This window comes from Labrus bergylta, chromosome 1, assembly GCF_963930695.1.
Source record: "Labrus bergylta chromosome 1, fLabBer1.1, whole genome shotgun sequence".
Lineage (NCBI taxonomy): Eukaryota > Metazoa > Chordata > Actinopteri > Labriformes > Labridae > Labrus > Labrus bergylta.
In genome coordinates, this window is record NC_089195.1 from 19,433,687 (window position 1) to 19,450,135 (window position 16,449).

The window sequence follows — 16,449 nt, forward strand, 5'->3', positions numbered from 1 at the left end:
AAAGCTTGACAGAGATCCTGAGTTCAAGAACGACTATGTGAAGTTTATGGAAGGTGTCTTTAAAGATGGCGATGCAGAGAGAGCAGACAAGCATCCAGAACGAGGAAGTGCATGGTACATTCCGCACCAAGGGGTGTACCACCCCAAGAAGCCAGAAAAGATCAGGGTAGTTTTTGACTGCTCTGCAAAGTATGAAGGCACTTCCCTGAATGACCATTTGCTAACAGGGCCTGATCTGACAAATGGGCTTACAGGAGTGCTCTGTCGTTTCCGCAAGCATCCCATTGCAGTCACGTGTGATGTGGAAAAAATGTTCCACAGGTTCCATGTCAGCAAAGAGGACAGAGATTACCTGCACTTTCTGTGGTGGGAAAATGGAGACACTGATTCCGAACCAAGAGAATATCGCATGAAAGTGCACCTCTTCGGCGCATCATCATCTCCAGGCTGCGCCAATTACGGCTTGAAATATCTTGCCAGCCAGAATGAAGATGAGTATCCTTCTGTAGCTAACTTCATCAGGAAGCATTTTTACGTAGATGATGGCCTCATAAGTGTGGAGTCGGCTAAGGCAGCAATAGATCTGGTGAAAGACACCCAAGCTGTGTGTGCTAAAGGAAAGCTACACCTTCACAAATTCATCTCCAACAACCGAGAGGTTCTAGAGTCCATCTGTGCGACTGAACGTGCTGCAGAGGTGAAGAATGTGGATCTTGTTCATGACGACCTTCCAATGCAAAGAGTTTTAGGTGTGAGGTGGAATGCTGAGAGTGACACCTTCTCTTTCAAGGTCTTGCTTAGCGAGAAACCAGCAACTCGACGCGGAATTCTCTCAGTTATTGCCTCTGTTTATGATCCATTAGGATTCATGGCTCCATTCATTGAATTCCATTCAACAGGAAAGAGGGTCCTTCAAGAGATGTGTCAGAAAGGCATGACTTGGGATGAACCGTTACCAAGAGAGTTGGAGCCAAGGTGGGAGAGTTGGTTAAATGATTTGAAAAATCTTGAAAAGATTCAGATCCCAAGATGCTTCATACCCAATAACTTTGGACAGGTCCTGAAAGTCGAACTGCATCACTTCTCAGATGCGAGCTGTCAAGGCTACGGTCAGTGCTCATACATCAGATTGGTTGGTGAAGATAAGGTGCACTGCTCCCTAATCATGGGCAAATCAAGAGTCGCGCCCACAAAGGTGGTTACCATACCAAGATTAGAGTTGACTGCTGCAGTGATCTCAGCAGCTGTGAGCAATGTGCTAAAGCAAGAGCTCGAGCTCAAGATTGACACAAAGTACTTTTGGACGGACTCACAAGTTGTTCTCAGTTATATCAACAACGAAGCTAGACGGTCTGAATCGTGGACTTTTTACTGACCGGCAGTTATACATAATATGTCCAAGGAAACAAAATCCAAATGACATCATAACTGAAAAGTCCCTATAAAAGGGTGAAAACTAAAGAGTCACATGGCAAAATCCACAGGAGGAGAACACTGGGATGTGGGATGTATGACAAACTGACCCAAAAGGGAAGGAACACTGAGACTATGGCCCTTTTTCAAACCGGCCACCCTCTCCCTTCTCACTACCCCTCCGTTTGCGCATCCTCGCGGAGGGTCCGCCATATTAAGTCTGTCCCAAACCAATTAGCGGGGAGTGGTAGTGGGTTATAAAATCCTCCACCAGCAAGTCTTCACCGATGCCGATTTTCGGATCACGTGCAACACCTATTGTGTCCGGTCGTCATGGATGAAGCAACCTGTGAGTTCCGTGCAAGTGCCTAAAAACACCGCTCCAACTAAGATAGACATTTAATATCGTCATACAGAAGTTAACAACTTCAAATGTGTATTGTATTGAGGATCAAATAGCCTATATGTTTATTTATTGTAAAGTGTTTTATATTTACAGGGACTGTTGCAAAAACAAAAGAATATTAAATCATGTTGCAGAGAACTTTTCAGGTGTCCTAAATTAATGCAAAGACAAGGATAATATTGTTGAACATCAGAGCAGCAAAAAGTGTATTTTTTGTTGTTGAATTGAGATTTCACAAAGACATCAAAAGTAGAAAAATAAGAAATAAATATTAACAGCTGTTCTATGAAATTACAATACATTAACTGAAATTATAAATTGCAATAAACAATGTAGGCTCAATCTGGTTGTATCCAGTTAGATTAATAAAATCTTTTTCATGATTATTGTTTAAAACCAAAATCCAAGTGAATTGATGTGAGATTTTTAGAAAATATTTGCTTTAAATGGGACATATTATGAAAAATCCACTTTTACTGTGTTTTTAAACATATATTTGAGTAACCTGAGTGTCTACTGACCCACAAAATGTGAAATAAATCCATCCAGTCGTTTGTTTGTGGTCTGTATAAGTCTTACAACACAGAGAAAAATACTCCGTTTCAAATTTTCTCAGTTTGTGACACAACAAGTGGGATTCTGGCAAAAATCCTCTCCCCTCCCCTCCCCTGTTATCGCCACCCATGGACTCTAGGACAAAACTTTTGTGCAGGTCCATTTTCATTCTCACTACAGAGGAGTGATGGGGGGCTCATTGCATTTAAAGAGACACACACACCAAAGCGGAGCGCTGTGAGAGAGCTGGTTTATACAGGGTCACAAACCTCCTCTGGTGCTTGATTCATGTTATATTTTGACCAAAGCACAGCACAGATGTTTGATATAGACCACAGGAGACCGTTTGAAAAGGTGGAAAAGGGGTATAATATGTCCTCTTTAAATAAAGCTCAAGCATAAGTCCAATCAGGAAAGTGATAGATGTGCCTTAGTGGTTGTTGTCTATTTCTTATTCATCCCTCTCACACATGCTCACTCACATTTCTGATGTCTTTCTCTCGGGCTGTCATTGGAGAATCAGCTGTCTCATCAGTTGGTCTCATCTAACCAATTGAATGACGTCCCTCCCTCATTGTTGGCCTATCATCGTTCTGCTCCCTTTTTAAAAAAAATTGGTCTTTCTTTGCCTTTAGTTCCTTAATGCTGATGTTTCTCCACCCCCCCTCCCCCATCACCGCTCGTCTTCGCAGAATCATTCACCATCAATTCTTCACCCATCCGTCCAGCAAGTCATCAGCCTTCACCACAACCAGTGTCCATGGGGAGATTTATTCCATTGCTGCTCAGAATAGACATTCAGACAGAGTCAGAAGCACCCAGTAGAGTGCAACTGTCAAGACACATTTCCATATTTTCTAATGTAACATATTTTACACATCTTCTGACATTTCTGAGCATCTTTACAAAATAAAAAAGTCTCTTAATTTTGGAATAACTCACCAAATTTTCAAACCTGTTATCCTTCAATTTAAGAGCCCATCAGCTGACGAGGTCTAGCATATATGTCTCTGGGAAGGACAGCCAAGTTTTCATGATTTCTGTTGAAGCCAGTAGTAAGATATAAAGGTCCTCAGGCTAAGAATTGCTTTCCCACTTGCTGCCTTTATTAATAGTCCAACGAGCAACTTGAGGAGCGAGAATAGAGTTGAGAAAAGAGGTCTTGGAGTGGATGGTTGGCTGCACATGCCTACAGATGTTTGATTAATCAACTCATGATTTTCATTAGATGACTACACAGAACTACAGGTCCCAGAATGCTATCGGCAGCTAACACTCAGCTACTCTGTCAGACTTACAGTAGAGAAACTGGTGTATTAGTTTACAGTGCAGCCAGCGAAGCTTGTGTTGTTTTAATAAAGAAGTCAGGCACTAATTGGTCTTTTTCCTTCATGTCGAGAGCAGCAGACCTAATTTCATGCTGTGCACAGTGCAAGTAGTTTCCAACAGAACAGCAGGACGCAGAAAAAAAGAGATGGTTGCCTCACTGAGGAGTTGGAGGTGTGCAGCCTGTCACCTGCAGGTCTGTAGCTATCAGCTCACTGTGGCTGAGCTTCCTCTTTCTTTTCATGTAATATTTAAAGCTGATCCAGTGTCCAGAAATGATGAAATAGATCTCATTTTGAAGAAGTGTAGAAGAAGAAGACATTGTAGTTATGGATGACATCAGTGACAAATCTTTAACATTCCACTTCACTCATACTTTGAATGTCTCTCCCTGTCTCTTGCAATAGCTTCCTGAAAGTTTTATCACTTTTACATTTACAAGTAAGTCAAGTTGCTTTTTTTTTATTGTGCATAAGAAGAAGAAAAAAAAGTTTTGCTTCTGCAGTATAATTGACACGTTTTTGACCGGGTGACCCGTTCATTTTTTTCCTGACCACGATGAAGGCTTTCCCAGGCAGTGCATTTGTTAGGCAGCCCTCCCCCCTCTCCCCCTACACACACACACACACGACCTTTGTGCTCAGTGCTCACACAGGGACAGTGTCAACACGGATAAACCTCCTGTATTTCAGCCTGGGTAAGAATCACCCTGACCAAAGTTTAACAGATCAAAGTTGGCACTTTTTGCAATCAATTAACAGAAAATTCTATATATAAAAAGTCATTAACAGGGAAAACACATTTTCCTTTGTTTGAATGTTGATTTTTTTTAAAGAAGCAGCTGGAACAACTTTGTCAAAAATGTAAAAGTAAACAAATAGTAGAGTAACTAAAAAAGTGTAGCATTCATAGTGTAGCTCTCTTCACAACAACAGACACAGGGTGTTTCTTTGAAACGGGTGTTTATTGCTGGAGCAATCTTGTGAAGCATCTTCGTCTTTGTATCACATGCCAACATGCCATACCAACCATGCCAACCACGCCGTGAGAACTGTATTGGCAAATATATCAAGAACACATAGAATATAGAGTAAAGTAAGATGATGTTTCACTTTTTTTATTTCTGGTCCTTGTCATCAACTACATATTTATAGAAAATCATTGATTTTTTTTTAATGCAAATGTCCTAAACCAGAACAATTACACCAGCTATCTCAACTTTTCCTCTTCTTAACACTTAACACACGTTGTTTTTTTTTTTAACATTTATTTTTTCAAAAATATATTTATTATTTTTTGGCAGGAAAATACGATGAAAACATTCACACATATACAAGGTTTACACATACACGTAAACACAACCAAGGCAAAAAACTAAACCGAACAAAAAAAACACAATACATTACTTCATGTTCTCAAGTATTTATACATCTTGCTTGGGTGACTTTCAAGATATTTAATAATTTGTGCCCATATTGTAAAGAAACTGTATTTACCCTTTAGTTGCATTGGTCAGTTTTTCCATGGCTAAACAGTTGCAAAGACTTTTGTATCCATGTCTGACTGCAGGTATCTCAGTACCTTCCCAGGTTGTTGCAAAGCACAGTTTAGCCCGAATGGGTTCATAAAGTAACTATCCTTCTATTTGTATCTGAAAGTCTCAGTCCAGGTGCCAAGGATAAACGCCCGGAAGGCAGTCAGGCAGCCTAATTGTACAATTTCTTAAACTAAACAGAGTAAGGTTTTTGCTTGGACTGAGTTCTTGATTGAGGCTGTTCCACATAATTTAACAAATAAGATTTTATTTTATAATGTGTAGCTTTTCTGTTCTTTAAAATATTTCAGAGTGGGAAGCAAATGGAAGCTTGTAACGCTCTCAAAGAAGCTCCAAACACTTCTGTAACATCACCTTAGCACCACTGCTCATTAAATACGTTGGCTGACATCAAATTGATCATTTCATTCCATCAATAATAATATCACGCTGTATTATTCATCCCTGTGTAGCAATGATCAAATATGTCAGGGTTCAGGTCAACTGCTAACGTGCCTCTGGAGCAGATGCAAGTTATTAAGTGGGTCAGTCATTTCAGCATTGTCTTTTATATTGTTATTCTATTGTACACTATCCACAGAGATATCATCCATTCACAGAAACTCTCCTTTTCTCCATCCCTCACATCATCTGCTGCCTATCCCCTCAATTCCTAATTACTCCGTCATGCATTATAGGGGTCGGAAGGTTATGGTTTGTACCAATGTCAGCCATCACCTACAGGCATATAAAGGCAGATTACTGGCTTTATATATATATATATATATATATATAGATAGTCTTTATATCCAGCAATGTGACATATGAGGGAATATACAAGATTAATGCTATCTAGTGTACCAGACTTTGAACAACAGCCATGTTTTTTTTTATTGAAGAACATGCTCCATTTGTCTGTTATAATGTGATATTCACCCATTTCTTCCCCTTTTAAGTTCAAGGTTTTTTCATCCATTTCCATGCCTGTGTGAGTGCATGTGTGCCTGTCAGTTCCTGTACTAAAGAGGCAGTTAATCTGACCATGTCTGCTGGCAGGACATCAGGTTGCCCCCATAGTGCATTTAGGCAAACAGCCAAGCTCAAATAACATTGGACTGCTCATTCTGGTAGCTCTGTGCTGCCTCCAGGAGCATCACAGACCTGCTGGAGAGCAGAGAAACACTGGGGAACATGGGCTCCCATCACTCCAAATAATCACAGTACTTCTCTAATGCTTTTGTAGGACTTCTTTTTTTTTACTCCCACAGAGAGCTAGAACAGCCTGGATTTGATACAATTTTGCCAAGAACTTTGCCAGTTTGAGCTTGATAGTGCAGCTCTTATCAAAGCTATCTCCCTCTCCAAAAGGGGGAAGCAAGATCTAATCTAAATGTCTGTCTGCAGCGCGTGAAGTGCAATGTAACCCCTCTATCTCCTCCAGCAGAACAGCTGGCTGCCGGTCGCTTCAGTTCAGAGGAGGGAGATTGAGGCACATATAGAAAGAGAGAGTGGGAACTGAATTCCAGCGAATTAATCACCGTCTGTTCCTCAGTGCGAGAGAGGAAGAGAGAGGAAGAGAGAGAGGGAGAGAGAGTCAAATAGAGAGGGAGAGGAGGAGGGGGAGTGTATCCTGACGCAGTGTGAGAGGCAGCAACTGAGAGCAGAGAGAGACGGAGAGCGAGGGAGACAGCGGCGAGGAGGCAGCTCATCACATCACGCGCCGTTTTGCATCCCTTAAAAAATCTTGACGAGCGTGAATCGCTGCATGTACAGACTGCTGCTGCTGTGACCGCCGAGCTTTTCCCGGTCACTGCTCTTCACTGAGGAGCCGCAGAGGAGACACGTGCAAGCTGGAATCAAATCAGTGACAAATACTTAAAAAAAACCCCCAAAAAACCCCCACCACATCAACACAAACACAGATACTGGCAGAGGCTACGCGCGAGAGGAGCGTTTTGAAACCTTGCGAGGTGGAACCGAGTTCTTCCTGCACATCTGGATCAGGTAAAGTGGAAACATCTGGAGATATCGCACTAAAATCGTTTTGCTTCTTTTCATGTGTGCATGCCGTGTGATGGCTTGCTGGACTCGCATTGCGTAGGCAACTTTGAAATACGCCAACAGCTCAGGCATTCCTGCGGTTCTGAAATCAGCGGCTCTGACCCCATCACTGTTAGTGTGTGTGTGTGTGTGCGTGTGTGTGTGTGTGTGTGTGTGTGTCTGTGTGTCTGTGTGTGTGTGTAGTTGTGATAAACGATGGGACCGTGCTTGTTGTCTATTCTCAGGCAGCCTACCTTGTCTTATCTCTTGTCTTATGTCCGTTGCTCGCGCGGACGCAGAAACATAGATCCTTATTTGCATTATTGGCTCTATAGTCAATGTGTGAGGTGCCTCATCATCCCGTCCTCCAGTCCATGTACCATTTACACGTTCAACTTTGAACCGAGACGTGTCTGAAATGGTTCATATTTAGCGCACATTAAGGCTGATCACTTGGCTTCAATTTAGTGTTCGTCCTGGGACATGCTGCAGAGCCAGCGAGAGAGGACAGGCACGGTTTAGCCATATACCCGCAGTCCGGCGAGCTGAACGTTCAGCACCTTGGACAGCGGCTCTGCACACTGGGTTGCAGGCAGTGAAGTATTCAACCTGCTGGTGCTATATTTCAAATGGTAGTTTCCTCTGTATGTTCTTGTCAGCATATTTCTTATTTGAGACCTGGAACGTATGTGACAGGAAACACTTGAATGCATCTGGTCTGCACACGATTCCATACCCAAAACTGGCATAAAAAAGATGACAGACTTTAGTTGCACTGGATGTGCATGTTTGTTTCCATTTTAGAATCAACATACAGTTGCAGAACATCTGACCACAAGTGCTTGTGCATACAAAAGCTCGCCAATGTACAGTCAGGTGACAAATTAAAGGGATGCTCCAGCTCTTAAATATTACATAACCTCAGAGTTGGGGGAGTCACAAGAGACAGTTTGTTTGAATGATGGTGTAAATGGAAGCAGAAGCAACAGGTTTTGGTCCCAGTAGCTCGAGGTCCTAGCTGGAAACTCATAGGTATGAAAGTCATTTTTAGAAATGTCCACAAAATACATTATAAATATTTTTGCAGAGTCCGAGTGAAGAGTTAAAAGATCTTAGATTAGGGTTCCATTAAAGAAAAACCATGCAAAATGGGCACGGAACTAGTGTTTATTTTTATGCAGGGCACGAGGGGTCATTGCATGACTTAATGAGCATAAAAAAATTATACCAATAATACATTGTGGCCTTCACAGTCACCAGATCTCAACCCCATTTAGTACCTATGAGAGAAGAGTTGTGACGTGTTGGATAGTAACCTTCAACACCAGTGTCAAACACCAGAACACAGAAAATATTTTAAATGAAAGGTGTTTATACCTCCAGTAGAGCAGAAACTTACAAAATCCAGCCATATATAGCATATGGTGGTTTATCACCACTTCAGCACACACATTTAAGCCTTTCCCGGTTAAATTGTGTCTGTGCAGCTTAAGTCAAAAACAGTCCTGATGTGCAGTTTAAACCCAATCTCCAAATGTGGGCATGTGTGTGACAAAAAGTCACTAAACCAGTAAAATTTTTGGCTGCCTTCTGCCTACTGCCCCACTATCTGTTGTAAATGGATGTTGTTGCCACTCTGTCCCATAGGGCATGGACTACTAACAGAGTTTTTCCACTGACTGACTCCAATTGTTGGCTGAGAGCCACAGAGGGAGAGAGTGGGAAAGAAGAGGAAGACAGACAGATTGATAGAAAGAGAGACTGAGAGAGAGAGAGAGAGAGAGAGAGAGAGAAAGTGGGATGAACAGGGTCCCTCTCCTCGCACACTGAATAGATACTCGGTGATTCCACTAAAACTGAGCAGCTTCAATGACTCATTATGCATTGGGGGGGTTAGAAGTAGTTGTCTCTGCTTTTTTCAAGGCCACAGATCGTCAGTCACAAGGAAGTCTTTAGTCGTCCCGGGAATTCATTGATAACTATCTTAGAGGTCGCTCATCTTGCTTTCATCCTGCATTAGTACTGCAGTGCTCGCTGCAGCAACACTTCTCCAGTATCAAGAGTTTAAGAGCAGTGTTGATCGAGATGGAGCAAAATGTCTGTTAATCTGGTTACTAAACTGAAGTAAAGGGAGTGGCACTTCATCATCTGATAGTCAAAATCTGCATTTTACCATTCTGATTTTAAAATGTACTCTTTCTTTAAAAAAATATATATATTTGAAGAAGTACAGTTACACAGGTTAACTATATCAAATGTATAGCCTACTTTACACTTGAATTCAATGCATTTCAGTCATGGATATTGTGTTTTTTACTCGATTTGGTATATAGCTAAATTTACAATGGGAAATACATATAAAAATGTTGCTTCTGTTTATGGGAAATATCTTAATTCTTCGGCTCTTGACTGTATAATCTATACAGGATAGTATACAACATACTGTGGGGTCCCTAATCTCTTAAAACTTTTGGGCATTTTTTCATTATGTTCACATAAGATAAAAATTATGAATGAATGAAAATGACGACCTGTTTGTCTATGGGAGGACTATATCTTTCGCACACAAGGCTCCTTTAGACTTGTGGACTATGGGAATTGTCTTAGATTTGTCTCCTAACCTGTGATACTAAATTGCTCTGATTTGGATTCTTAAGACCTAAAAAATTAACTAACTACAGCAATACAAAACCTCTCTACATGCAGCTACACAGTAAAGCTTTTTGTGCTGCAGCAGCAGCAAGAGCTGAAATTTCATAAATGGTGGAAGTATTACAGTTATTCTAGTAATAAAGCATGTGGCAAAACTACAAATCAGCAGTAATCAAAAGTGACAACTTTATTGAGAGGAACTGGCAGGATGTCTGCAGGAACAAAACGAATGAAAAGTGATGGGTTCAAGTTCTCTGCTTTTTTGATTTAACACCCTGTTTTGTTTTGTTTTAGCTTTCAACCTTCACCTAAAGTTGTAAAAGTGTTTTTTTTTCTTCTCTCAGTGTATCACTCACCGCAGACACAGAAGTGAGCTATCCATCTGTGGTAAAATCTTCGTACCCAGAGGCATCTCTTTGGGGCAAGTTCTCCAAGAGTACTAAGAAAACACTACTGTGTAATGGGAGAGCCCTCCCTCTGCTCTCACATCCATTTACTGCATTTTTTTTGCCCCTTTTAGCTGCCTCTAAAAGGGTGCAACATGGAGCATGTATCTGGGGGGAAATCCCAGGCGAAATTTCAAATCAAGTCCCGTCTGTCATTGTTTGTCAAAGTCGTCTATATTTTAACAGGAGCAAGCCCCACAGTTAAAGCATTTAGGAGCATGGAGAGCCTTCAATAGTTTTTTGTCTAAATGTTGATTTTTATGGCGTGGAAATTCATTATGATGTCTAAGCAGATCTGCACGAATAGTTCACATGCTACCTCCCTGCTGACTGGGTGTGTTTAAACATTTATACATTCATTCTGTTTTTGTTTTTTTTAATCAAAATATGATCTGAATACAAATAAGTTATGAAAAACTGTTTAAACTGTTTAAACATTAGGCTGACTTTTTGCCCACATATTCAAAGTCTGTGACGCATTTTAACCCACCAAAAAGCTCATTACATTACATATTTCACTTCTGTATTAGCAAAAGGGATGTATATAGACATGCTAACGGACACACACATGCTCCCACACATTTGTGCAGCAGACACATACACCTCCTTTCAAGCTCAGGATGCACACGCTCAAGAAAGCACATGGATTAATAATGTACCATATTCCCAGAAGGGGGCTAGTTAGCATTTCAGGAAGATTGCACTAACACTGGGGAACTGTAATTAGGAAGTTATTGTTGCAAGTTGCTTCCTCACGCACACACACACACACACACACACACAGAGCACACTGCTCAACCACACACAGGCCTGCACACACCCATGCGCATGCACACTGATGCATGGATACAATATGCAAATTAGAAAGTATAGGGAGCGGCAGTTTGCTCTCTGTTAAACTGAATCTCTATTTGATCTGTCTTTCATCCAGTGTGATTTTTGTTTGTTTTTTGTTTCAAAGGAGAATAACTAGGGCAGTTAATGGGGTGCTGAACTTAATTGTTCAAAAGAGTATTTTTTAACCTACATCCTACTTCTTTTTTCTCGAGTGCATTTATTTTTTAATATTGTGCTTTTCTTGCTTGCATCCATTCAGAGAATCAATCAGCAACATTTACACTGTGAGATTTATATTTGAGTTACATTTTGAATGGTGCTGTCTGTGAGTTCGTAGCTTCTGTATTGTGAGAGAACTGAATAACTTCTTCCAATCTTGCCTATAGAAACACTATTTGAATATCAGAATGGTATAATATAGAAAACTTTGTTTGAATTTCTAAGCCCCCCAAAGCGCTGTGAGATTATATGGATTTTGGGAAGTGTATTTAAAAGATAAAATATTATGAAATAATTATCATTTAGTCTGCAGGAGGTATATTGTTCTCAGAAGATGAAAGAGGGTGTAAATGTAACCTTCTGATATTAGGTGACTATGTGGCCCTCGACTTTTCTAAGAGATATTTTGGGGAATTTTTTGAAATGGCAGAAAATATTCCTCTAAAAAACAAAACAGTTTAATGTTAGGTTGTTTTAGGCAAAAGCAATAGGATATTTCAAACCCTATGCAAAAAAGTTTTTTATTGAATGGCTAGATACCTCTTAAATGAGAAAATGTTTTGTCCTGAATATGGGTGAACGTTATAACATAAAGCCCATATAAAGGCATTTTTTAAGGCATAGGTCAGTTCTCTAATGACCCTGAATTACACTTCACTCTCTGCACTGAAAAGGTGCCCAAACTTGGCCAGAGGCTCATCAAATTTCGACTCTCTCCCTTTTCTTCTGGCAATTGTATAAAAACCTGAATCAGTCTGGGCCTTAAGAAGTAGTTTAAAAATTCCTTCAAGCTGCTTCCATTAACCCGAGCGTTACTTTTTAAAACAATGAGCCAACTCAACAGTGACCTCATAGCTCCTGCTTGTAGCGTGAATGATGAATGAGCTGCTTAATGTATGCTGACGCATGTCTTGCTGATGCCAGCATGCCAGAAGTAGAGCTAATCCCAACCTAAATTCTCCTGCTAAGGTCTCACACCTTCTCTTTTTCTCTCTTTCTATCCTCCTCCCTTTTTCTCCTCTCCTCTCTTTCTCCAGCTTTCCATACCGCCCAGAATGCACACACCCATATGCCTCCTGTGTGTTTGTGTGTGTATATTGAGTCAGCTAGTTTGTATGCCGGCTGGTGCTATACCAGCCTCTCTCTGGAAATCAAGGAGAGATCGTGGTGTGTATGCTGAGAGAGTGAGAGGGAGAAAGAGCAGCGGGGGAGAGAGGGATGGGTAAGAGGCTGAGAGGTGAGAAAGACAGAGAGATAGATAGAGAGAGGGATGGAGATGCCACAGGGTGAAATGAAACAGCAGTGGGAAAAAAGAAATAACAAAAGGGTGGGAAAGATGGAGAAAAGCGCTCAATAGATGTGTTTTCCTCCCAGCTTGCTGGTCTCTATTCTGTTTCATTACCTCTGTCCTCTGTTCTGCAGACAGCACTGCCTCTGTGTGCAGATGCAGTTTGGAGACACTGTGGCCTGGCACAGACTTGAAAACCCCTCTGATGTTTCTGCTCTGAGGTCCTCTTCAGGGCTAAGAGAAGAAATCTCTCGGGCTGTCCCATTAACTACTAGTGCCTGGACTATTGAAATGGCATTACCTTTTATGGCTGAGCACCACATCGGCTCTTCCTCCATTTTCTGATAAAGATCTGTCGTTCAAAAACTCTGAGTTACTAGCTGCGGGACAGCGACAGGGAGATTGTTTTTTTTTGGACTCTTTTCTCTTATCTTTCAGGCATCTCTCAATGTTTTCGCTCTTCTCTGGTGACAAATTTCTCCAGGGTTTGAGCATCATTTGTATCCTCTTTCCGCTCTTCAAAATATATGGAGAGAAGCTCTGACAGAGAAGATGATAGAGAAGAAGGGCAACAATAATTTTCTTTGTTATCTTACAGATAGCTTTTATAATTCAGGGGACTATTTGAATTCTAAAATGGGTTTTACGCCCTGTTTGAAAGACAATTTGTAGGCCTCTGTAATACAAAGAAACTCTATAATCACACCAGTTGGCAATCAATAGTCCCATCATATAAACAGAAAACAGCACTAAGAGTTTTGAAAAGTTTACAAAAAAGATTCAGAGACTTGACTTATTTGTGTGGTATATTGATTTATTCAAAAACGACATATCTATTTTTCTTTGTGCTATATGGAAATATTGTATACACGGTTTAGAAAGTAAACCCCCAAGTAATAAGCTAACCAGTTTATTTGCTAATAAGCTAACTAGCTTATTACTTGCCTAACTTTTAACCTTGCTCAGCTTTTCATACATCATTCTGTAATGTCCCTATTGAAAGCATTTTACAACATTTGGGAGTTTACAACAGTTGGCTAATGGCTAATACTGAGCTACTTCAACACTTTATTGAACCTGGTCCTATAAATGCCAGCTATATCATAGTTTATACTAATGTTGTGTCACCTTCTGAAACTCTGATAAACACTCAAAACAAGCCTGGTATTATAATATAGCATATATGCTAAAGGCATTATTTATTCCTCATGAAAGCCCTTTCTCTAGTAAACTAAAGGGAATAGTATTATTTAAAAATAGAAACAATAAAGCATACATTTTACCCCGTTTTAAATTGCTTAATCTAACATCAAAATTAAATAACAGATTTTTATTTCAAGGCTACTATCCAGCTCGCTGCATGACACATTTTGTAGATCCAAAATGTTTAATGGACCATCAACGGCTTTTCCCCCCAGAGTCTTCAGCACAATATATGAAGCGTTCAAGTAATTATTAAAGACTGTTTCATGTGTTCTCTATATTGAATGAGTCAGCTAGAAACTTAAAAAAAAAAAAAAATCATCCAGAGGCAGAGCTTTAACATCTAATAGAGCTAACTTTAACTTAATGAGGCAGCTAGCATTAGTGACAGTGTCGCCACATGCAAATTTTATTGGCCAATAATGTGAGAACTGTTTTCCCTCCCTCTGTAGCCTTAAAATATATTGCGATGTAGGCTATATCATCCAACCTATCCTTTTGAATCATATACGTGCTGGCTACATGAAAGCTTACCCCTGCAATCCTTAGGCAGCATTAAAACTGAAACCTCTGAATCAAGTTCAACTGGTCTATTTTCTTTTTCTTCTGGTGTGAAAGTAAAGGATCAAAATGAATCACTGTGGGATAAAGGACAATTTTGTTTGCGTTTGTGTTATATGTGTGAACAGGGAGAAGATGATATTTTTTGGTCTTCCATATCATTTAAAATTTGTTGGTTTGTATCACCCAGTATCGGCTCTGTGCCTGAACTTTACAAGAATAGTTTCCAAAACAGACTTGAACATAAATAATAGAGCTAACATTGGGAATAAATCCATAGATTCTTCTTCTTTTGCTGCAGTACGTATGTCAGCAGCATTGAAATTCAGGAGTGTGCTTGATGGACTGGTCTGAACTAGAATGTTTCACAATGTAGGTTTGTGTGAAAAAGCTTGTGTGTAGTGCAGTTTGAATGAGGCTCAAGAAAGAGTAGAAATCTGCGCAGTGATTCATGTTAGAAAACTAAAATGGTTGAGGTAAGGAGCTCTACTTTATTACTGGTTGCAGCACCACTGTAGTGTAAATGAGAGAAATAAGGAGCCCTTGTTTCAAGACACACACTATTATCGATCTGATTCTGAATGCAGCCTACCGTAACTTCAGAAGGAGTTCACCAAACACTAATGACAGATGGATTAACTAACCAGAGATGAAGATCTGTTACTTCACCATTACAGCCAATTTTGGAAACAGTCACTGCTTCAGTTTTTTAACTTCTTTGTATCGTACACTGAAAAAACTTACACCAAGTCAGGTGTTTTATCCATCATACCCTAAAAGCTAGGAGTGAAAAAAAATCATCTACTGCGGTATGAAATAATGTTGAATGATTTTAAATTCTTCTCTAGAAATGACCAACAATATTATAATGTTGCAATATGACAATAAAAAGCATTATCCAAAAAAAAAAAGACACACTATAGTACAAATACTTCTTTAAATTTTACGGTAGGTCTTTCCAAAATGATCAGTATTCTATCATATCATGTAGCCTAAGTAATGTAAAACCCAGACACCCATACATTGCTCTAAATATAGGAGCAACACAACAGAGCATAGCATATAATATGAATAGAAAAGTTTGCCCTGTTCTTTCACACTGAATCACACTGAATAACTGTGCAGTTCCAAGAAACACAAGTCTAACATTTTGAAAGAATAAGAATAATTCAATAAGGAAAATTCTAGTTATACCTTGAACAATTGTATTGCAAAAATGGAGACACAGTTTTGCTTGGCGTTGAATGCTCTGCTCGAGGGATGCTCCCTGGGTTACCTGAGCAGCATAGCACAGCTTTCGAGGAGGCGCAGTGCTAAACCCCTGCCAGGGTGAACCAAAGGCTTGATGGAGAAAGGAGGCGGCTGGGATGGGGAGGCAAAGCTTTGCCAACAGCAGCAGTGTGTGTGCAGCATTGGTGTAGCAGAGATGAATGAGATGGAAGTTGTGTTCAAATGGACAGCCTTGATATGATTGGTGTGTTTGTGTATGTGTGTGTGACTGTGATCACAAGCAATGATCCATTAACTGGCTGTCAGCTGATTACTGCTAACGTGAATGACTTCTGTGTCCTGTGTGAACTAACACAAAGCTTGATTGATAATAATAAAACAAATACTCAACATGAAACATGAAATGAACAACAAAGCATCAAATGTGAAACAACAGATATTCTCACTGCCAAGAGCTATAAAAGATTGGGAAAAAAACCCCAACTGCAACAAATACAAATTATGACATTATACGGCTTACACCAACACTAACCTATCAAACTGCCATACAATGCCAACTTAAACCCAAACATTACTGAAAGACTTAATACTGATAGTGTTCATCCATTGTAATGCTCAAAGGCCTCTCCAGTGTCAACAAATATTTAATAAATCTAGTTTGTCAGTATTATTTTTGGATACAGTTTGATTTCTTTGTGCCTATTTAAAAACTAGCAATATTCTATAATACTTAAAACTG

At 40.0% G+C, this 16,449-nt stretch overlaps 1 protein-coding gene across 2 annotated transcripts in view; it reads left to right on the plus strand.

Moving 5' to 3' along the window:
* The first annotated feature begins 6,867 nt into the window (after positions 1-6,867).
* LOC109991487 (protein ELFN1-like) overlaps positions 6,868-16,449 on the plus strand; it is a 129,967-nt gene continuing 120,385 nt past the window's right edge. For both annotated transcript variants that reach the window (XM_065955886.1, XM_065955891.1), the window contains exon 1: positions 6,868-7,238. The gene's annotated coding sequence lies outside the window, so the exon portion shown is untranslated. The remainder of the gene's footprint in view (positions 7,239-16,449) is intronic.